This window comes from Trachypithecus francoisi, unplaced genomic scaffold (assembly GCF_009764315.1).
Source record: "Trachypithecus francoisi isolate TF-2019V2 unplaced genomic scaffold, Tfra_2.0 Lachesis_group3, whole genome shotgun sequence".
In the NCBI taxonomy this organism is placed as follows: domain Eukaryota; kingdom Metazoa; phylum Chordata; class Mammalia; order Primates; family Cercopithecidae; genus Trachypithecus; species Trachypithecus francoisi.
Window position 1 is genome coordinate 162,001,091 of NW_022681468.1, and position 22,479 is coordinate 162,023,569.

Consider the following 22,479-nt stretch of genomic DNA (forward strand, 5'->3'; position numbering starts at 1 on the left):
CCCAGGGATGGGGCATGTTGGCGGCTACTTCCTGACCCCGTGTTCTCCCCCATGTCTTTCAGTGAGCTCTTCTGCCCAGGTGGACCCATGGCCTTAAGCGGCATAGGTGAGTGTATCCTGTTAGGATCATGAGCCATGAATGAGGAAGCTTGGGGCCATTGGCAGTCAGCCTTCCGACCCCTAGGGTTTTCTCAGGGTACCACTGGGGGCTGAACGTTTCTTCAGTAGATTCGCTTCCTTGGGAATCTGACCCTAGGAGCACGCATTTCCTGAAGCCCTGCAGAGGTGATGGTGGTCCAGGCAGAAAAGTTTCCTTCAACCCAATATAGAGCAGCTCCCAGCTGAAACTTGGTGGGCAGGTCAGGGCTCAAGGACTGCCCAGGACACATGAAAGGGGCAATTGTGGCTCTGGGGCAGCCTGGGGGTCACGCTGGAGTTCTTCCTCCCCGGACAGTGGTGGTTGATTGAGCCCACGCCGATAGGCCCTGGAGATTCATCACTGCACCCCATCCATAGCCCTGATCAGACCGACCCTATTGAGTGATGGGCCAGCTTAGTGGTACCTCCTTGAGCCTGGTAGGGAGAGGCACTGTTTCAATGCAGTTGGATCAAGGCTGAGCTCTTGCTGGTGCCTGGTGGTGCTGCAGGCAGCCCTGGGGACTGTGGTCTTTGGGCCAAGGGGGCAGTTCATGTCCCGCTGGGGTCTCCTCTTCCTTGAGATTCAGTGGCGAGAAGGGTGTCCTCCTGAGGTGGGAAGTCCTGCTGTCCAGGGACCTGTTCTGGGAATTTGCCCCACAGGCTACTTCTGAGCCACGGGGTCACCTCCAGGGTGGCAGGATCTTGATCCCAAGGAAAGGAGAGGACACCATGTGGTTTCTAATTGGCCCAGTGTAGCCTGGCTCTGTGTGTGGGAGGTGTAGGGCAAGATGAGGACCCACCAGAGAAAACACGTGGCCCCAGAGGCCCCCAGGCTTTGATTTCTGGTGTGTGCTCAGAGAGGGCACCAGGATGGGTACCCACCATGCCCAAGGCAGGCTCTGTGACTGCCAGGTCTTCACTGACTCCTGGTGTTAGGGCCAGACTCGTTGGTTGGCCATGAGCAGGTTGGTTGCCCTGACTCATGCCCCAGGGTCCCAGTGCAGCCCTGGGGTTGTTTGGGGAAGCCGGCCCGAGCAGTGGAGGTGCTCTTGGGGCCTGCAGTAGGGCACAGCCCAGGCATCATGCCCCAGCCCAGTGACCCACTTCCGTGTCTTTCCAGGATTTGGTGGCTGGGAGGGCCAATGTTCCCCCGTGTCCATGATGGGTCAGTATTCTGCATGGATTCCATCACATGGACATCCCCTACCCACCTTCCTCACACTGATATGTGAGGCCTTGGTTGGACACATGTCCTTCTCCTGTCACCCCAGATGGCGAACCTGGAGGAAGACTTGTGTTGGGCCCCCACAGGCCCCAGGCCAGTGTCCGTCAGCCTGGTGCTCATCCCCTGGTGTGTTGAAGCTCAGACCCTCCCTGGCACCCTGGTCTCCTGCACTGAGCTGTGGTGAGCACATCCAGGTTCCGCTGGATGCATGCGTGGGTCAATGCCCTTGGTTGGGTCAATGATGAGAACCTTATATTGTCCTGAAGAGAGGTGATGACTTAAAAATCATGCTCAATAGGATTACGCTGAGGCCCAGCCTAGGTGAGAATGTTGGAAGAGGACACTGGGATCTCAAGATCTCCAACAGGTCCACTGTATTTTGGGCTGGAGACCTGGAGGTCCTGAAGGGCATCTGGAAGGAGGCCCAACCCTGTCTCTGTGCTCTTCCTTGAGGCAACCTGGGCTACCTCTGTAGGCTTGGTGTTGGTGCTGCAGTTCTCTGGGGCCAGAGAACATTGGTGGCTCCTTCCTGAGCCCCCATTCCTCCCTTGTGTCTTTCAGTGAACTTTTCCTCCCAGACGGCCCCCCTGGAATTGACTGGCATAGGTGAGTGAATCCTGCGGGGGTCATGGGCAATTAGCCAGGCCATGTGGGGTCGCTGAGGTTCAGCCTTTGAGCCAGAAGGGTTTTCTCAGGCAGCCGACCTGAATTCCCACCTGGAGAGATGGGTTCTCCAGGAGTGTGGCTTTTTTGGGAATTAGACCCTAGGAGGCTACCTGAAGCCCTGCAGGGGTGACGGTGGTCCAGGCAGGAAAGGGTTCTGTCAGCCCCAGGCAAAGCAGCTTCTAGCTGAGACTCAGTGCTCGGGTCAGTTCTCAAGGACTGCCTGAACACAAGGGGGTCCAGAGGGGCTCTGGGTGCCACGGGGGTCACATGGGAGCTCCCAGTCCCCGGAGTGTGGTGTGTGAATGGACCGTTAGGGTTGGGTCTTGGACATAAAATGGTCATGCCCCACCCATTGCTTGGAATGTGACCGTTCCTATTGAGCAGTGGGCCATCCCAGTGGGACTCCTGGAGCCTGGTGGGAGGTGGCGTTGTTTTCCTGGGGTTGAGTCAAGGCCTCCACCTTGCCCGTATCTGGTTGTGCCACAGGTCAGCCCTGCGATTCGTGGTCTTGGTCCAAGGGGCAGCTTGCATCCTGCTGGGGATCACCATATCTCTGAGATCAAGTGTCAGGAAAGGTGGCCCCCTGAGAAGGGATGGCCCGCTGTTGAGGGATCTGTTCCAGGATTTTGTTGCTCAGGCTGCTTGGAATCCATTATGTCACCTCCATGGTGGTGGAGTTTTGGGCCCAAGCAATGGAGAGGGCACCATGTGGCTCCCGATTGTTCAAGTGTGGCTGGCTCTGTGTGTGGGAGATATGCGGAATACGGGTGGTGACCCACCAAAGAAAGCATGTGACTCAGGTTGTGATTTCCAGTGTGTGCTTGGAGAGGGCACCTGTGTGCACAATGTATTCATGGAGGACGAGCAAGCGTCAGTTGGCACGCCCTACCTCTTTCCCCACATGGCGGTCATTTTGGACAGATGTTCTTCTCTCTCAGATGGTGAGACAGGAGAAAGACTTGTGTTGGGCCTGTTCCTGGGGCTGTGGCCATCAGCCCGGTGCCCAGCACTGAGGCTCAGGCCCTTCCTGGCACCCTGGTCTCCTGCACTGAGTTGTAGTGAGCACATCCGGGGTCTGCTGGAATCATGTGCGAGGTTGTTGGTCCCCTGGGTTGGGTCGATGATGAGAACCTTATATTGTCCTGAAAAGAGGTGATGACTTAAAAATCGTGCTCAATAGGATTATGCTGAGGCCCAGCCTAGATGAGAATTTTGGAAGAGGATGCTGGGATACCAAGATCCCTGGCAGGGCCACTAGTCACTGTATTTGGTGCTGAAGAACTTGAGGCCCTCAAGGGCATCTCAAGGGGACCCAGCCATGTCTCTGTGCCCCTCCATGAGGCAGTCCAGGCTCACTGTGTGGGCTTGGTGTCCGGGCTGTGTTTCCCCAGGGATGGGGCATGTTGGTGGCTCCTTCCTGAGCCTGTGTTCTCCCCCGTGTCTTTCATGAGCTCTTCTGCCCAGGTGGGGCCCAGGGCCTTAAGTGGCATAGGTGAGTGTATCCTGTTGGGGTCATAGGCCATGAATGAGGCAGCGTTGGGCCATTGAGGGTCAGCGTTTAGGCCACTAGGGTTTTCTCAGGGTGCCAACCTATTTCCCACTGGGGAGGGAACATTTCTCCAGTAGGGTTGCTTCCTTGGGGATCTGACCCTAGAAGTGTGCATTTCCTGAAGCCCTGCAGGGTGATGGTGGTCCAGGCAGAAAGGGTTCCTTCAGCCCAACATAGAGCAGCTCCCAGCTGAAATTCTGTGGGCTGGTCAGGCCTTGAGGACTGCCCAGGCCCATCACGGGGGACACAGAAGCTCTGGGGCTCCCTGGGGGTCACACTAGACTTCTCCCTCCCTGAAGAGTGGTCGGTGATTGGGCCCACATAGTCAGGCGGTGGAGATTCAAGGAATGTGCCCCACCCATGGCCCTGAATGGGACCGACCCTGTTGAGTAATCGCCATCTTAGGGGCACCTCCTTGAGCCTGTTGGTGGGGGTGCTGTTTCAGTGAGGTTGAGTCAAAGCTGAGCTTGCCTGGTGCCTGGTGGTGCTGCAGGCCGGCCCTTCTTTGGGCCAGGGGGACAGCTCGTGTCCCACTGGGGTCATCCCTTCCTTTAGGTCCAGTGGTGGGAAGGGTGGCCTCCTGCGGTGGGAAGGCCAGCTGTTCAGGGACCTGTCCTAGAAATTTGCCACACAGGCTGCTTCTGAGTCATGGGGTCACCTCCAGGGTGGTGGGATCTTGAGCCCAAGAAAAGGAGGACATCATGTGATTCCTGATTGGCCAAGACTCTTTGGTTGGCCAGGAGCAGGTTGGTTGCACTGGCCTATGCCCCATGGTCCTGGTGTGGCCCTGGGGTTGTTCTGGGGAGCCAGTTCGGGCAGTGGAGGTGCTCTCAGGGCCTGCAGTAGGGTGCAGCCCAGACATCTTGCCCCAGCCCAGTGACCCACTTGCTCTGTCTTTCTAGGGTTTGGTGGTCGGGAGGGCCAATGGTGCCCTGTGTCCATGTTGGGTCAATGTTCTGCATGGATCCCCATCACATGGGTATCCCCTACCCACCCTCCCTGCACTGATATGTGAGGCCCTGGTTGGACACATGTCCTCCTCCTGTCCCTCCAGATGGTGATCCTGGAGGAAGACTTGTGTTGAGTCCCCACAGGCCCCAGGCCAGCGTCTGCCAACCTGGTGCTCATCCCCTGGTGTGCTGAAACTCGGACCCTCCCTGGCACCCTGGTCTCCTGCACTGAGCTGTGGTGAGCACATCCAGGTTCTGCTGGAGGCATGCTTGGGGTGGGGGTTGCCCTTGGTTGGGTCGATGATGAGAACCTTATATTGTCCTGAAGAGAGGTGATGACTTAAAAATCATGCTCAATAGGATTATGCTGAGGCCCAGCCTAGGTGAGAATCTTGGAAGAGGACGCTGGGATTCCTGGAATGACTGCTGTATTTTGGGCTGGAGACCTGCAGGCCCTGAAGGCCATCAGGAGGTCCAACCCTGTCTCTGTGCTCCTCTGTGAGGCAGCCCAGGCTCCCTGAGGAGGCTTGGTGTCGGGGCTCCTATTCCTCAGGGGTGGGGCTGGTTGGTGGCTCCTTCCTGAGCCCCCATTTTCCCCTTGTGTCTTTCAGTGAGCTCTTCCACCCAGCGGACCCCTTGGCATTGACTGGCATAGGTGAGTGGATCCTGCTGGTGTCATGGGCCATGAGCCAGGCCATGTGGGGTCACCAAGGGTCAGCCTTTGGGATAAGAGGGTTTCCTCAGGGAACCAACCTGAATTCCCATCAGAGAGGCATGGGTTCTCCAGGAGGGCCGCTTTTTTGGGAATTGGACCCAAGGAGGATGCCTTCCCTGAACTCTATAGCAGTGACGGTGGTCCAGGCAGCAAAGGGTTCCTTCAACCCCACCCATGGCAGTGCTTGGTTGAGACTCAGGGCTCAGGTCAGGCCTGAAGGGAGTTAGAGGGGAGCTGTTTGTCCCTGGAGTGTGGTGCATGAATCTGCCCTTGGGGTTGGGTCATGGAGATTCAAGGATGGTGCCTCACCCATGGCCCTAATTGGAATCGTCCCTGTTGAGAAATGGGCCTTTCCAATGGGCCTCCTGGAGCCTGGTAGGGGGTAGTGATTTATTTCCCTGAGGTTGAGTCATGGATGGGAACCCACCATAGAAAGCATGTGGCTCTGGAGGCCCCCAGGCTTTGATTTCTAGTGCCTGCTTAGGGTGGGCACCAGGGCCAGTGCCCACCATGCCCAGGGGCAGGCTCTGCGACTGCCAGGTCTGCACTGGCTCCTGGCATCAGGACCAGCCTCCTTGGTTGACCATGAGCTGCTTGGTTGCCCTGGCCCATGCCCCGTGGTCCTGGTGCGGCCCTGGGGTTTTTTTGGGAGAGCTGGCCCAGGCAGTGGAGGTGCTCTTGGGGCCTGCAGTAGGGTGCAGCCCAGGCATCTTGCCTAATCCCAGTGACCTGCTTGCCCTGTCTTTCCAGGGTTTTGTGGCAGGGAGGGCGAAGGGTGCCCTTCATCTGATGGGTCAGTGTTCCACATGGATCCTATTACGTGGGTCCATGGAGGATGAGCCGGCACCCCCTTCCCACTTCTTCTCATGGAGCTGTGAGGCCCTGTTTGGACAGCTGTCCTCCTCCTGTCCCACGAGAGAGTAAGCCCGGCTGGTCCTGGTACAGTGTCTGTCAGCCAGGTGCGTAGCCTTTGGTGTGCTAGAGCTTGGGCTTTTCTTGGCAGCCTGGTGTCCTGCATTGAGCTGTAGTGGGCTTGTCCAGGTCCCACTGGTTACCTGCACGGCAACGGGAGTGCCCTTGGTTGGGTCGATGATGAGAACCTTATTTTGTCTTGAGGAGAGGTTATGTGATGGGGGTTGTGGCAGCTCTTTGTAGTTCATTTTCTTCAGTGCTTTTTGTGTGTTCTCTTTGTGTATTCTTTTCCCTTTGTGTGTTTTACTTTCATAAAGGCAGTAGCAAATGTTTTATGGGTAGTGGTATTTTTCATTTTTATTTACTTCCTAATTTGATAGTGTTTTAGTTGGAATAGACAGTCTCATTGTAGTTTTTCAGAAAGATGCTTTTTTTCTGTACATTATATGATTGCATATAATTTATCCAGTTTTTTTTTTTTTTTTAAACTGGGGACTACAGTCGAATGCACTGCCCATTTTATTGAAAAAGATTGTATGGATATCTAAAGATGAGAAAGTAGACAAGCACAGCAGAAGACATTTATTTTGATATAACCACAGAAATTCATTGATATGACTTTATCATATTGATGGTTTTTCATAAAAATATGAAATCTTTTGATAATGGATTGTCTCATTTGTGTTTCTCCTTATATCATGTTTTGCCATCAATACAAATTTCTTTTTTTTTTTTTTTTTTTTTTGAGACGGAGTCTCGCTCTGCCGCCCAGGCTGGAGTGCAGTGGCCGGATCTCAGCTCACTGCAAGCTCCGCCTCCCGGGTTCACGCCATTCTCCTGCCTCAGCCTCCCGAGTAGCTGGGACTACAGGCACCCGCCACGTCGCCCGGCTAGTTTTTTTGTATTTTTAGTAGAGACGGGGTTTCACCATGTTAGCCAGGATGGTCTTGATCTTCTGACCTCGTGATCCGCCCGTCTCGGCCTCCCAAAGTGCTGGGATTACAGGCTTGAACAAATTTCAATGCTTAGAAATTTAAAGAACACTTTCTGAAGTGGAAGATCTAGCTAAAGAATTAGATTGGTATTGGCTGAAATGTTGCAGTAATCACATGATAGGCTTAATACAACATGAGTTACATGCTGAGTGCTCTAAGGTAGAAAGTAGGTAACAAGGAATAACAGGTAAGTAATGTAAGTCAGGAGAAGGAAACTCTAGGATAGAATCATTAGAAAAGGCTGGATGTCAACAGCAGTCTGTAGAGTTTACAGCCTATAGAATTTACACTAAGTGCCTTTTTCTGTGCTCATCAATGCTCTGCTTGTGTTGTAGGAGAAGTTAGTTCCCTTGAAGAAATGTAAATACAAATTTCCAAATTGCAATGCAGAGGGAAAAAAGAATGAGAAAGTAAAGAATATCCAAGAACTCTGGAAGCATTTCAAAAAGTGTAAAGATGCATAGTGAGAATGTCAGAAGAATAAGGAGATAAAGGGAAAGAAATATTTGACACAACAATGACTTGAGCAATTTCTAAAATTAATGATGGACAGAAACCCACATGTTCAGGAAGCTCAGAGAACATTACGCAGAATAAAAATATTTTACAAATTGACACCTTTGCATTTCATATTTAAAGTCCAGAAAATCATAGACTAAGGGAAAATTTTGATAGGAGCAATAGGAAGAAAACCATCTTACCTATGGAGCAGCAAGAATAAATATTGCTTTGAAATTATCTTCAGAATCCATGAAAGCAAGACGTGAGTCAGGATGAAATACTTAATGTTAAAAGTAAAAAACAAAAAAATCTACCAACTTTGAATTTTCTGTTCATCAAAATTATTCTTCAAAAGGAGAAATACTCTCTGAGACCAACAAAAATTGAGAGAACTTCTTGCCACTACACCAATCTTTTAATAAACATAAAAAGAAATTCTTCAGAAAGGATAAAAATGACATAGGTCAGAAAATCTAATTTACATAAAGATGAAAAGCATAGGAGAAGAAATATATGAAGAAAAAATTAAATATATATATTTTTTGATTCATAATTGATCTTTCAACAATTTGTTCAAAATAATAACAGGATTATATTTGGTGATTATAGGTTATAGATAAGTGAAATGAATGACAGCAATATTATAAGTCATCTGGTTCCAAGATGGCTGAATAGGAACAGCTCCAGCCTCCAGCTCCCAGCGTGAGTGACACAGAAGATGGGTGATTTCTGCATTTCCAACTGAGGTACCAGGTTCATCTCACTGGGGTTTGTTGGACAGTGGGTGCAGCCCACGCCATGTGAGCTGAAGCAGGATGGGGCATCGCCTCACCTGGGAAGCGCAAAAGGTCAGGGAATTCCCTTTCCTAGCCAAAGGAAGCCGTGACAGATGGTACCTGGAAAATCGGGACGCTCCCACCCTAATACTGTGCTTTTCCAATGGTCTTAGCAGACAGCACACCAGGAGATTATATCCCGCACCTGGCTCGGAGGGTCCCATGCCCACGAAGCCTCACTGCTAGCACAGCAGTCTGAGATCGAACTGCAAGGTGGCAGTCAGGCTGGAGGAGTGGCGTCCAGCATTGCTGAGGCTTGAGTAGGTAAACAAAGCGGCTGGGAAACTCGAACTGGGTGGAGCCCACCATAGGTCAAGGAGGCCTGCCTGCCTCTGTAGACTCGAGTTCTGTGGGCAGGGCATAGCTGAACAAAAGGCAACCGAAACCGAAACTTCTGCAGACTTAAATATCCCTGTCTGACAGATTTGAAGAGAGTAGTGGTTCTCCCAGCACGGAGTTTGAGATCTGAGAATGGACCGACTGCCTCCTCAAGTGGGTCCCTGACCTCCGAGTAGCCTAACTGGGAGACACCTCTCAGTGGGGTCCGACTGACACCTCATACAGCCAGCTGCCCCTCTGAGATGAAGCTTCTAGAAGAAGGATCAGGCAGCAACATTTGCCGTTCTGCAATATTTACTGTTCTGCAGCCTCCAATGGTGATACCCAGGCAAACAGGGTCTGGAGTGGACCTCCAGCAAACTTCAATAGACCTGCAACCGAGGGCCCTGACTGGTAGAAGGAAAAATAACAAACAGAAAGGACATCCATACCAAAACCCCATCTGTACATCACCATCATCAAACACCAAAGGTAGACAAAAACACAAAGATGGGGAGAAACCGGAGCAGAAAGACTGAAAATTCTAAAAATCAGAGCACCTCTTCTCCTCCAAAGGAACGCAGCTCCTCGCCAGCAGTGGAACAAAGCTGGATGGAGAATGACATTGACAAGCTGACAGAAATAGGCTTCAGACGATCAGTAATAATAAACTTCTCTGAGCTAAAGGAGGATGTTCGAACCCATCACAAAGAAGCTAAAAACCTTGAAAAAAAAATAGACGAATGGCTAACTAGAATAAACAGCATAGAGAAGACCTTAAATGAGCTGATGGAGCTGAAAACCATGGCACGAGAACTATGTGACAAATGCACAAGCTTCAGTAGCCAATTCAATCAAGGGGAAGAAAGGCTATCAGTGATTGAAGATCAAGTGAATGAAATGAAGGGAGAAGAGAAGTTTAGAGAAAAAAGAGTAAAAAGAAACGAACGAAACCTCCAAGAAATATGAGACTTTGTGAAAAGACCAAATCTACGTCTAATTGGTGTACCTGAAAGTGATGGGGAGAATGGAACCAAGTTGGAAAACACTCTGCAGGATATTATCCAGGAGAACTCCCCCAACCTAGCAAGGCAGGCCAACATTCAAATTCAGGAAATACAGAGAATGCCACAAAGATATTCCTGAAGAAGAGCAACTCCAAGACACATAATTGTCAGATTCACCAAAGTTGAAATGAAGGAAAAAATGTTAAGGGCAGCCAGAGAGAAAGGTCAGGTTACCCACAAAGGGAAGCCCATCTGACTAACAGCAGATCTCTCAGTAGAAACTCTACAAGCCAGAAGAGAGTGGGGGCCAATATTCAACATTCTTAAAGAAAAGATAGAATCATTAGAAAAGGCTTGATGTCAACAGCAGTCTGTAGAATTTACAGCATATGGAATTTACAATAAGTGCCTTTTTTTGTGCTCATCAATGCTCTGCTTGTGTTGTAGGAGAAGTTTGTTCCCTTGAAGAAATGTAAAGGGAAAGAAATGTAAATACAAATTTCCAAATTGCAGTGCAGAGGGAAAAAAGAATGAGAAAGTAAAGAATATCCAAGAACTCTGGAAGCATTTCAAAAAGTGTAAAGATGCATAGTGAGAATGTCAGAAGAATAAGGAGATAAAGGGAAAGAAATATTTGACACAACAATGACTTGAGCCCAGAATTTCACATCCAGCCAAACTAAGCTTCATAAGTGAAGGAGAAATAAAATCCTTTACAGACAAGCAAATGCTTAGAAATTTTGTCACCTCCAGGCCTGCCTTACAACAGCTCCTGAAGGAAGCACTAAACATGGAAAGGAACAACTGGCACCAGACACTGCAAAAACATGCCAAATTGTAAAGACCATCGATGCTAGGAAGAAACTACATCAACTAACGAGAAAAATAACCAGCTAACATCATAATGACAGGATCAGATTCACACATGACAATATTAACCTTAAATGTAAATGGGTTAAATGCTCCAACTGAAAGACACAGACTGGCAAATCCGATGAAGAGTCAAGACCTATCAGTGGGCTGTATTCAGGAGACCCATCTCATGTGCAGAGACACACATAGGCTCAAAATAAAGGGATAGAGGAAGATCTACCAAACAAACGGAAAACAAAAAAAAAGCAGGGGTTGCAATCCTAGCCTCTGATAAAAACTTACTTTAAACCAACAAAGATCAAAAGAGACAAAGAAGGCTATTACATAATGGTAAAGGGATCAATTCAACAGGAAGAGCTAACTATCCTAAATATATATGCACCCAATACAGTAGCACCCAGATTCACTTAGCAAGTCCTTAGAGACCTACAAAGAGACTTAGACTCCCACACAATAATAATGGGAGACTTTAACACCCCATTAGACAGATCAATGAGACAGAAAGTTAACAAGGATATCCAGGAATTGAACTCAGCTCTGCACCAAGCAGACCTAATAGACATCTACAGAACTCTCCACCCCAAATCAACAGAATACACATTCTTCTCAGCACCACATCAGACTTATTCCAAAATTGACCACATGGTTGGAAGTAAAGCACTCCTCAGCAAATGTAAAAGAACAGAAATTATAACAAGCTGTCTCTCAGACCACAGTGCAATCAAATTAGTACTCAGCATTAAGAAACTGACTCAGGCTGGGCATGGTGGCTCACATCTGTAATCCCAGCACTTTGGGAGGCCAAGGTGGGTGGATCACGAGGTCAGGAGATCGAGACCATCCTGGCTAACACAACGAAACCCTGTCTCTACTAAAAATACAAAACATTAGCCGGGCGTGGTGGTGGATGCCTGTAGTCCCAGCTACGCAGGAGGTTGAGGCAGGAGAATGGAGGCAGAGCTTAGAGTGAGCCAAGATGGTGCCACTGCACTCCAGCCTGGGCAACAGAGCAAGACTCCATCTCAAAAAGAAAAAAAAAAAAAAAGGAAAGAAAGAAATTCACTCAAAACCACTCAACTACATGGAAACTGAACAACCCGCTCCTGAGTGACTACTAGGTACATAATGAAATGAAGGCAGATATAAAGATGCTCTTTGAAACCAATGAGAACAAAGACACAACATACCAGAATCTCTGGGACACATTTAAAGCACTAAATGCCCACAGGAGAAAGCAGGAAAGATCTAAAATTGACACCGTAACATCACAATTAGAAGAACTAGAGAAGCAAGAGCAAACATATTCAAAAGCTAGCAGAAGGCAAGAAATAACTAAGATCAGAGCAGAACTGAAGGAGATAGAGACACAAAAAAGCCTTCAAAAATCAATGAATCCAGGAGCTGGTTTTTTGAAAAGATCAACAAAATTGATAGACTGCTAGCAAGATTAATAAAGAAGAAAATAGAGAAGAATCAAATAGACGCAATAAAAAATGATAAAGGGGATATCACCACTGATCCCACAGAAATACAAACTACCATCAGAGAATGCTATAAACACCTCTATGCAAATAAACTAGAAAATCTAGAAGAAATGGACAAATTCCTGGACTCATACACCCTCCCAAGACTAAACCAGGAAGAAGTTGAATCCCTAAATAGACCAATAGCAGGCTCTGACATTGAGGCAATGATTAGTAGCCTCCCAACCAAAAAAAGTCCAGGACTGGACAGATTCACAGCCAAATTCTACCAGAGGTACAAAGAGGAGCTGGTACCATTCCTTCTGAAACTATTCAAATCAATAGAAAAAGAGGGAATCCTCCATAACTCATTTTATGAGGCCAGCATCATCCTGATACCAAAGCCTGGCAGAGACACAACAAAAAGAATTTTAGACCAATATCCCTGATGAACATCGATGCAAAAATCCTCAATAAAATACTGGCAAACTGAATCCAGCAGCGCATCAAAAAGCTTATCCACCACAATCAAGTTGGCTTCATCCCTGGGATGCAAGACTGGTTCAACATACACAAATCAATAAATGTAATCCATCATGTAAACAGAACCAAAGACAGAAACCACATGGTTATCTCAATAGATACAGAAAAGGCTTTCGACAAAATTCAACAGCACTTCATGCTAAAAACTCTCAATAAACTAGGTACTGAAGGGACATATCTCAAAATAATAAGACCTATTTATGACAAACCCACAGTCAATATCATACTGAATGGGCAAAAACTGGAAGCATTCCCTTTGAAAACTGGCACAAGACAGGGATGCCCTCTCTCACCACTCCTATTCAACATAGTGTTGGAAGTTCTGGCCTGGGTAATCAGGCAAGAGAAAGAAATAAAGGGTATTCAATTAGGAAAAGAGGAAGTCAAATTGTCCCTGTTTGCAGATGACATGATTGTATATTTAGAAAACCCCATAGTCTCAGCCCAAAATCTCCTTAAGCTGATAAGCAACTTCAGCAAAGTCTCAGGATACAAAATCAATGTGCAAAAATCACAAGCATTCCTATACACAAACAACAGACAAACAGAGAGCCAAATCATGAGTAAACTCCCATTCACAGTTGCTTCAAAGAGAATAAAACATCTAGGAATTCAACTTACAAGGGATGTGAAGGACTTCTTCAAGGAGAATTACAAACCACTGCTCAGTGAAATAAAAAAGGACACAAACAAATGGAAGAACATTCCATGCTCATGGATAGGAAGAATCAATATTGTGAAAATGGCCATACTGCCCAAGGTAATTTATAGATTTAATGCCATCCCCATCAAGCTACCAATGACTTTCTTCACAGAATGGGGAAAACTACTTTAAAGTTCATATGGAACCAAAAAAGAGCCCGCATTGCCAAGACAATCCTAAGCCAAAAGAACAAAGCGGGAGGCATCATGCTACCATACTTCAAACTATACTACAAGGCTACAGTAACCAAAACAGCATGGTACTGATACCAAAACAGAGATATAGACCAATGGAACAGAACAGAGCCCTCAGAAATAATACCACACATCTAAAATCATCTGATCTTTGGCAAACCTGATGAAAACAAGCAATGGGGAGAGGATTCCCTATTTAACAAATGGTGCTGGGAAAACTGGCTAGACATATGTAGAAAGCTGAAACTGGATCCCTTCCTTACACCTTATACAAAAATTAATTCAACATGGAGTAAAGACTTAAATGTTAGACCTAAAACCATAAAAACCCTGGAAGAAAACCTAGGCAATACCATTCGGGACATAGGCATGGGCACGGACTTTATGACTAGAACACCAAAAGCAATGGCACCAAAAGCCAAAATAAACAGATAGGATCTAATTAAACTAAAGAACTTCTGCACAGCAAAAGAAACTACCATCAGAATGAACAGGCAACCTACAGAATGGGAGAAAATTTTTACAATCTACCCATCTGACAAAGGGCTAATATCCAGAATCTACAAATAATTTAAACAAATTTACAAGAAAAAAATCAAACAATACCATCAAAAAGTAGGCAAAGGATATGAACAGACATTTCTCAAGGGAAGACATTTATGCAGCCAACAGACACATGAAAAAAATGCGTATCATCACTGGCCATCAGAGAAATGCAAATCAAAACCACAATGAGATACCATCTCACACCAGTTAGAATGGTGATCATTAAAAAGTCAGGAAACAACAGGTGCTGGAGAAGATGTGGAGAAATAGAAACACTTTTCCACTGTTGGTGGGACTGTAAACTAGTTCAACCATTGGGAAGACAGTATGGCAATTCCTCAAGGATCTAGAACTAGAAATACCATTTGACCTAGCTATCCCATTACTGGGTATATACCCAAAGGATTATAAATCATGCTGCTATAAAGACATATGCACATGTATGTTTATTGCGGCACTATTCACAATAGCAAAGACTTGCAACCAACTCAGATGTCCATCAATGATAGACTGGATTAAGAAAATGTGGCACATATACACCATGGAATACTATGCAGCCATAAGCAAGGATGAGTTCATGTCCTTTGTAGGGACATGGGTGAAGCTGGAAACCATCATTCTGAGCAAACTGTCGCAAGGACAGAAAACCAAACACTGCATGTTCTCACTCATAGGTGGGAATTGAACAATGAGAACACTTGGACACAGGAGGGGGAACATCACACACCAGGACCTGTTGTAGGGTAGTGGAAGTGGGGAAGGATAGCATTATGAGATATACCTAATGTAAATGACGAGTTAATGGGTGCAGCACACCAACATGGCTCATGTATACATATTGCAACAAACCTGCACATTGTGCACATGTTCCCTAGAACTTAAAGTATTTAAAATATATATACATATATAATATATATATACACACACATATAAATAAATAAATATATATATATATATAAAAGTCATGAGGGAGAGAAAATACTCTTAATTGGACTAACCCATGAAGTAGGATAGTATAATTTGAAAAAGGACTTGGATTAGTTGTAAATGTATAGTGCAATATCCAGCACAGCCACTAAAAATGATTTTGAAAAAAGCAGTATAATCAATATACTAATAGAAGAAAAAGCAGAATCAGGCCAGATGTGGTGACTCATGTGTGTAATCTCAGCACTTTGGGAGGCCAAGGCATGAGGATCACTTGAGCCTCGGAGTTCAAGTCCAGCCTGGCAACAAAATAAGAGCCCATCTCTACCAAAAAAAAAAAAAAAAGGAAAAGCAGAATCCTTTTTTTTTTTTTTTTTTTTTTTGAGATGTTGTTTCAGTCTTGTTGGCCAGGCTGGAGTGCAATGGCACAATTTCAGCTCACCACAACCTCCGCCTCCTGGGTTCAAGCGATTCTCCTGCCTCAGCCTCCTGAATAGCTGGGATTAGAGGCATGTGCCACCATGCCCGGCTAATATTTTTTATGGAAAAGCAGAATCTTATACAATGCTCAATTAAAACCAGGGAGAGGAGAAAAAGTGTGGAAGACCAAAAAAATAACAAATTGCAAGGCTGATAAATAGAAAACAATAACAAATACTGAATATATTAATCTAAGTATATCAATAATTACTTTAAACAGCACTTAAAAGACAGAGATTGTCAGTGGATTAAAAACAAGACCCAACTATCTGTTGTCTGTGAGAAATGCATTTTAAATAGCTGGGCATGGTGGTGTGCACCTGTGGTCCTTAGGAGGCCGAGGCGGAGTGTCACCTGAGCCCAGGATTTTGGGACTACAGTGAGCTATGATCACACCACTGTACTCTAGCCTGGTTGACAGAATGAGACCTCATCTCTACAGAAAAAATAAGGAAATCTACTTTATAAAGGCACAAATATATTCATAGTAAAGGAATGGAGAAAGATATCCCATGGTAACATTAATCAAAATAAAGTGAAATAGCCATACTAATTTCAGACACAACTGACTTTAGAACAAGGAATATTATCAGAGATCAAAAGGGGCATTCCTTAATGACAAAGGGATCAGTTTTCTAAGAAGACATAACAATCCTTAATGTGTACACACTGAACAACAGAGCATCACAGTACATGAAGCTAAATCTGATAGAACTGCAAAGAGAAATAGATAAATTCACTCTTAGAGTTGGAGGCATTGACATCCCTCAATCAGAAATGGACAGGTTCAGCAAGCAGAAAATCAGTACGGGCATAACATGATCAACCATGATCAAAAACTTGATTCAATCAACGATATGTAACTGACATCTATGGACCACTTTACCCAGTGACAGCAGATGACACATTTTCTCACACACACAGAACATTCAGCAGAATAGACCACATTCTGGGCTAGAAAATGCACCTCAGCAAATTTAAAAGATTAGAAATCATATGAAGTGTGTTCTCAGACTACCAGGAAATGAAAGTAAAAAAAAAAAAATCACTAAAAAAAAGATAGCTGAAAAACATGAAAATACTTGGAGGTTAAACAACAGACTCCAAAACAACTGAAGGTCACAGAAATCTCAAGATAAATTTTTAAAATATTTCAAACTAAATGGAATTGAAAGCACAACTTATCAAAAATTTAGGAATGCAACAAAGGCAATGCCTACTGGGAAATTTATACCACTGAATGTATATTAAGAAGAACAAAGATCTAAATAAATAATCTTTCCCATTGGGAAGTTAGGGGGAAGATTAAAATTAAATTCAAAGTAAGCAAGTAAAAGCAATGATAAAATATGAATACAATTCTGAGCAGCCTGATATCTGATTTCTGGAGGCTGTTTTATGTGGCTTTAGAAGTTTCATGTTATGAGTGTGAATTGGCAAGTGACCATGGCGATTGTTTCTGATATGGCCATCTCAATTACCTAGAGCAGGGATCAGCAGTGGCACCATCCCAGTTCTGCATGACACCACACCAGTGATTCTCCAAAGTCAAGAAACCTGTATATGTTGTCCTTCTTGTGTTTGGTGAATCTGTGGTCTATAGACTACATAGCGGGCTATTTCTGGGGTACTGACTATTTTGCTCCACTAAGGAAAACTGTGCGTGAGCCATATAACTATGGGAAACAATGTTTTCCTTTTTGACACCTGGCCTACTCCTCTCTTCTTAGATGAGAGCGAAGGAAGAGCACCACTTGGCCTGCTGCACCCAGGGCAATTTATACCATCCAGGTGTCCAGCACCGAATATGTAGCAACTCCAATCCACCATAGAACATTAATCTATCTCTGATAAGCATGCTAATATCTACGATTCTGCCTTTGTGGGGAGATGACTCCATAGATTAACCCCCTGGCTTGGGTCAATATTGAGATGTTATATTGTCTTCGACAGGGAAGATGACATAAAAATTATGTTCAATAGGATTATGTGGAGACTTAACATAAGTGAAAAACCTGAGACAAGAAGTTAGAAATCGTTGTTTCTTTTAGGTGAATGATTTTGGAACTTGAGAAAACGACACCATTGTGGCAAACTTGCCCTGTGTATGCATTTCTGGGTAAACAACACATTTTCATCCTTTAAGCATTGTTTCCATTATTTATAATTCTTAATAGTATGAGACATTTGGAACTCATTCCTTGGTTTTTCTTCTCTCATTATATCTTTCATTGTATCTTTCAGTGTTGCAAGAGATGCATCATCCCATTAATCAAAGCAGAGTGACTGCTTTCATCACACATACATTCAAGATAGACCGCTAGTGACGATTCACTCTTAAGGCTGTTATGTTTACTCATTTAAAAAATCTGAATCTCAGTATGGATTTATTCTCAGAGAGTGACTGACCTATCTGATATGATGCTATGACAGAATCTTTACTTTTTATCTGCATTTGATGGGATTGAAAGTTGAGAACATTTTATTTTCTGTTTCACCTGATTAATAATGCCCAATCTAACATGCAGTGTTCACTTGGGTACATATATACAACTACACCAATTTTTTTCTTATTTTACCTTAAAAATTTTAAGATATTATAATAGTATGGCCAGTTTACTCACTGGTAAACTTTTCGTAACAGAAGGATCATGCCAGTGGATACAAATACGTAACATCAGTAATTTGCTTTGCCCGTGAAACAGAGAACTGAATAAATTGATGGGCAAACTAGTATCTGAATATAAACCCCAAATATCATGTGACTTCATCATTTTCAGTATAATGAAAATACAGGCTGTGAATGCTTCCAATTGGTCCTGAAAGGGCCTTTGAGATGAGTAGGTTCATCAAAGCGGCAACATGTGTCCCAGTTCCCAGTGTACATTCTACTCCTCAGTAAGTGACTTGACATTCTTTATGGCTTCCTTGTGATTAAAACATGTCTTTTTATTGAAATTTTACTGAGATAATGATGAGACAATGTAATATTCTTTTCATCTACACGTAAGAGTAGACATAGATCCACCTCTACCTATTATTATTTTTTTGAGATGGAGTCTCATTCTGTTGCCCAGGCTGGAGTGTAGTGGCATGATCTCAGCTCATTGCAACCTCTGCCTCATGGGTTCAAGCAATTCTCCTGCCTCAGCCTCCTGAGTAGCTAGGATTACAGGCAAGTGCTACCATTCCTGGCCAATTTTTTGGTATTTTTAGTAGAGATGGGGTTTCACCATGTTGGTCAGGCTGTTTTTGAACTCCTGACCTCGTGATCTGCCCACCTCGGCCTCCCAAAGTGCTGGGATTACAGGCTTGAGCCCCCGTGCCTGGCCTTCACCTCTACCTATTATAATATTTATGTTATTCCATTTTGTGATGTTTGTGGAACATTTGATGAGGGTTCACAATATGAAAACTGGGCATTTTGGCCAAGATGCATGTAAATGCATACAACTCCATGTGCCCTGATAACTGATTTCTAGATGCTGAGATTCATGTGGCTTCCAGAGTGTCTGTGTTTTATGAAAGTTCGTATACAATAAACCATGCCAATTGTTACTGATACAGCTTCCTTGAATATATAAAGCAATTATCAATGGGATGTTCTTGTTTCTGCATAAAACCACTGAATTGCTTCTCCAAAGCCAAGAGACCTGTATGATTCGTCCTTATTATATTTTGTGAACCAGTGGACTAAAACCTTTATAATAGGTCTTTTTTTTAGTATTGTCAATATTGCTCAATTAACAGAAATCATGCATGACTCATATACACAGGTGAGATGTAGTTCTCCCTTTGACATTTGCTGTACATCTGCCCTTAGTTGATGATATGGAAGAAGAGCACTCTTTGGCCTGTTGCGACTGGGACAGTGGACAGCACCCAGGTGTCCTGTAATGAAAATGCTCTTGACACCAGTGCATCCTAGCATCAGAGCTTCGGGAAGCCTTCTCAAGTGTGCATGGGGAGTACCATGTCTTTCATCAATAACGAAACCTTCTAATGTCTTGGTGAGAAATAATGACTGAAAATTACACTCAATAGGATTATGCTGAGGTTCAGCCTGCCTAGATGACAGTGCTGGAACAGATAATAGTGACGGCTATTTTCCTTCAAGGGGAATTCTCTTTTGAACTTGAAATAACAAAATCTTTATGGGTAACTTGTTTGCCCAACTGTGTCAGTATACCTATAAATGGACAAAAAATTCTCAGCCTATAAGCTTTGTTTCAGTGATCTGTAATGTCTAATACTATGGTATATTCGGGTCTCATTCTTTGGCTTTTTCTCTTATCGTGTGTTTCAGACATGCTGCCAAGAGATGTGCCATTCTATTGTAAAAGATCAGTAGCTTCCTTTATTGACATGTATATTCTACATAGAACATTGAGCTACGGAAGACTCCCACCTAAGGGAATTAGTTTAACACTTTCAGGCAATCTGAATTTCAATATGAGTTTTCCTTTATGATATAATCCTCACGACAAAATCTTTACTTTTTATTTGAACTTCATACAATTCAATGTTGAAGATTTTTTAAATTCACTGTTACCTAGTCCAGTATTTAATATACCTTTGGATAGACAAAATGTTTTTCTATATTATTCTTGTGGGGCTCTAACAGTGTTTCACTGTTTTGAGTTACTGATGAACTTGCTGTAACTGTGAGACCACGGTAATGGAGGAGACCACGGTAATGGAGGAGACCACGGTAATGGAGGAGACCACGGTAATGGAGGAGACCACGGTAATGGAGGAGACCACGGTAATGGAGGAGACCACGGTAATGGAGAGGAGAATGTGAGAATCAGTATGTACTTTGCCTATGAAACTTAAAAATTTAGTAATTTGATCACCAAATTCATACCCAAATTTCAGTTCCTATCATGTGTAAACCAAAAGTATCTGAGATTTAGAAGTTATTTTGACAAGGTTAAGGACACGCTCAGAAGAAATAAACCCCAAATCACAGAAACCGTCTGGGGTCTATGTCTTTCTCCAAAGATGATTTTGAGGGCTTCAGTGTTTAAAGGGGAAAGTAGGCTGGAGGGGGAAAAGGGAGGGTATGATAATCCGTATGTTCCAAGACAAAAGGAGCAGGTAGCGGAATAGTCAATAATGTATTCATCTCACGCTCAGTAAATCATCACTGTACATAAGGTGAACATAGAGTAGCTACCTATGGAGATCTTCAACCTTTAATCTGTAGCTATCTGCTTAAGAACAAAAGGAAATTCTTGCATGACTCAGCTTTCAGCTTAGTTTTTTTTCTTTTGGTGTAGGAAATTGGGGTCCCAAGTTTTTATTTTCCCTTCACACATGTGACCCCACTATTTTCAGAATAATGAAAACACATGTTAGAAATGGTGACACTTATTCCTAATATGGACTTTGAAATGACTGGGTTCACAAATTCAGAGTCATGGGTCTCACTGTGGGTTTTTATTTTCAATGAGTGACTGGCCTACTTGATGGAATTCTTTCCAAAAATGTTCACTTTTTACTGAAATTGTATTAAAATACTGTTGGAATATGTTCGGTTCTGTTTACCATCTCTGTAGTATGATATATGATAATATTGCAGATTACTCAGTGTCAAAAACCTGGCATACCTTGTCCTTATGATGTTGATAAGTCAATTGTCTAGAGCCTTAGTAATACGTCTTTTTGTGGTAGTATGGACCATATCTCTCCACTAAGAAATAGCCTGTGTAAGCCATACACACAGGAACAATTTATGTCTGATTTTGAACTATGGTCTCATTCCTATGCCTGTAGATAAAGACTGCTGAGAAGAGCACCCTCTGGTGTTGCCACAGAGGCAAGTGCTACCACACAGGCATGCTGCAGTGAATTTAACTCATCCTGTGTTCCTGCAACCGTTGTTTAAGGACGCTATTCTGGTAAGTGCTTACAAGACAACGTAAATATGTGAATAAAGAGTATCTTCAGGGGACATAATAATGTAAAAATCACGCTCAATAGGATTAAGCGAAGGCTCAAAAGTAGTGCCAATCCTTACAAGAAGGTGTGAGAAGTCATTAGATTTGGGGGGTATGGGGTATTCCATTTTGAGCTTGGTAGGAAGAAACCCTTTGGGGAATCTTGCATCATTTGCCTCTATCTACTGCTAAAGGAACTTTTAAAATTCTTTTATCTTGTCTTTATTCTTAATACTCATACATTATAAGAGAGAATATCTTGGTTGATTTTTTCCTCATGGTGTGCTTCAGAATGTTCATCCAGCAAGAGGTATGTCATTACATGGATTATATATATGAGTTCTGTCTTTCATAATTAAAAAATTCCAAGTGGACCATTTGAATATTGAACATTGGCCTTCAAAATGATTACATTTACCTGTTCATACAAAATTAGTGAGCAGTGATCTATTCTTTCCGATGAGCGACTGATCTAATGGGGTCCTCATTAAAACTCCTTTTTTATTTGCCTGAGCATACTTTGATTTAAAGATGAGACATTTAGTAATTCATTGCAATCAACTATTTAGTGATTGTACAAACAGACAATCCATTTCTATTATTTTATTTTTTGGGTTGCTGTGTATGGTGTTATGATGTTTGTGGATCACTGAGGCACTACTCACAACTGAAAGACTTTTGACAATTTTAGGGAATGGCTTGATATTCAGCTGTAGGTTACCCTTGATTGAAATTGAATACAATACAGGTAGTCTGGAATCTCATTTCCTTCTCCTGAGTCTCACTCAGGTGTCATTAGATTCAGTATAAAGAAAGGCATACACTATGTATGATGCCAATTGTTACTGATATGAAGAGGATAAGAAGTTTTTATTTCTGCAGGGAAATCACCTCTTACCAGGTTGTCAAAAGACATGACACCTATGTGCTCGACCCTTACTGTGCCCAGGGAATCAATGGCCTACCACAGCTTAAGTAACGGGTCATATTCGGAGT

The 22,479-nt window shown here is 44.1% G+C and overlaps 1 protein-coding gene, 1 long non-coding RNA gene and 5 other non-coding genes across 26 annotated transcripts in view; all 7 read left to right on the forward strand.

The window, feature by feature from the left end:
* LOC117070978 overlaps nucleotides 1-19,545 on the forward strand; it is a 239,965-nt gene extending 220,420 nt beyond the window's left edge. For all 17 annotated transcript variants that reach the window (XM_033190771.1, XM_033190786.1, XM_033190778.1 and 14 more), the window contains 6 exons: nucleotides 63-106; nucleotides 1,410-1,543; nucleotides 1,925-1,969; nucleotides 4,633-4,766; nucleotides 5,140-5,183; nucleotides 19,365-19,545. The gene's annotated coding sequence lies outside the window, so the exon portion shown is untranslated. The remainder of the gene's footprint in view (nucleotides 1-62; nucleotides 107-1,409; nucleotides 1,544-1,924; nucleotides 1,970-4,632; nucleotides 4,767-5,139; nucleotides 5,184-19,364) is intronic.
* Nucleotides 1,596-1,677, forward strand: LOC117071734. The gene has a single exon (XR_004432481.1). It is a non-coding gene; the product is annotated as a small nucleolar RNA SNORD115 (small nucleolar RNA).
* LOC117071776 lies at nucleotides 3,144-3,225 on the forward strand. Its single transcript, XR_004432520.1, has one exon. It is a non-coding gene; the product is annotated as a small nucleolar RNA SNORD115 (small nucleolar RNA).
* Nucleotides 4,823-4,904, forward strand: LOC117071758. The gene has a single exon (XR_004432502.1). It is a non-coding gene; the product is annotated as a small nucleolar RNA SNORD115 (small nucleolar RNA).
* LOC117071791 lies at nucleotides 17,460-17,540 on the forward strand. Its single transcript, XR_004432535.1, has one exon. It is a non-coding gene; the product is annotated as a small nucleolar RNA SNORD115 (small nucleolar RNA).
* Nucleotides 19,522-19,601, forward strand: LOC117071793. Its single transcript, XR_004432536.1, has one exon. It is a non-coding gene; the product is annotated as a small nucleolar RNA SNORD115 (small nucleolar RNA).
* A 242-nt stretch (nucleotides 19,602-19,843) lies between these two features.
* Nucleotides 19,844-22,479, forward strand: part of LOC117070982 — a 149,660-nt gene continuing 147,024 nt past the window's right edge. For 3 of the 4 annotated variants that reach the window (XR_004432129.1, XR_004432130.1, XR_004432131.1), the window contains exons 1-2: nucleotides 19,844-20,351; nucleotides 21,320-21,444. This is a non-coding gene — a long non-coding RNA (uncharacterized LOC117070982). The remainder of the gene's footprint in view (nucleotides 20,352-21,319; nucleotides 21,445-22,479) is intronic. The other variant, XR_004432132.1, reaches the window with a different exon arrangement.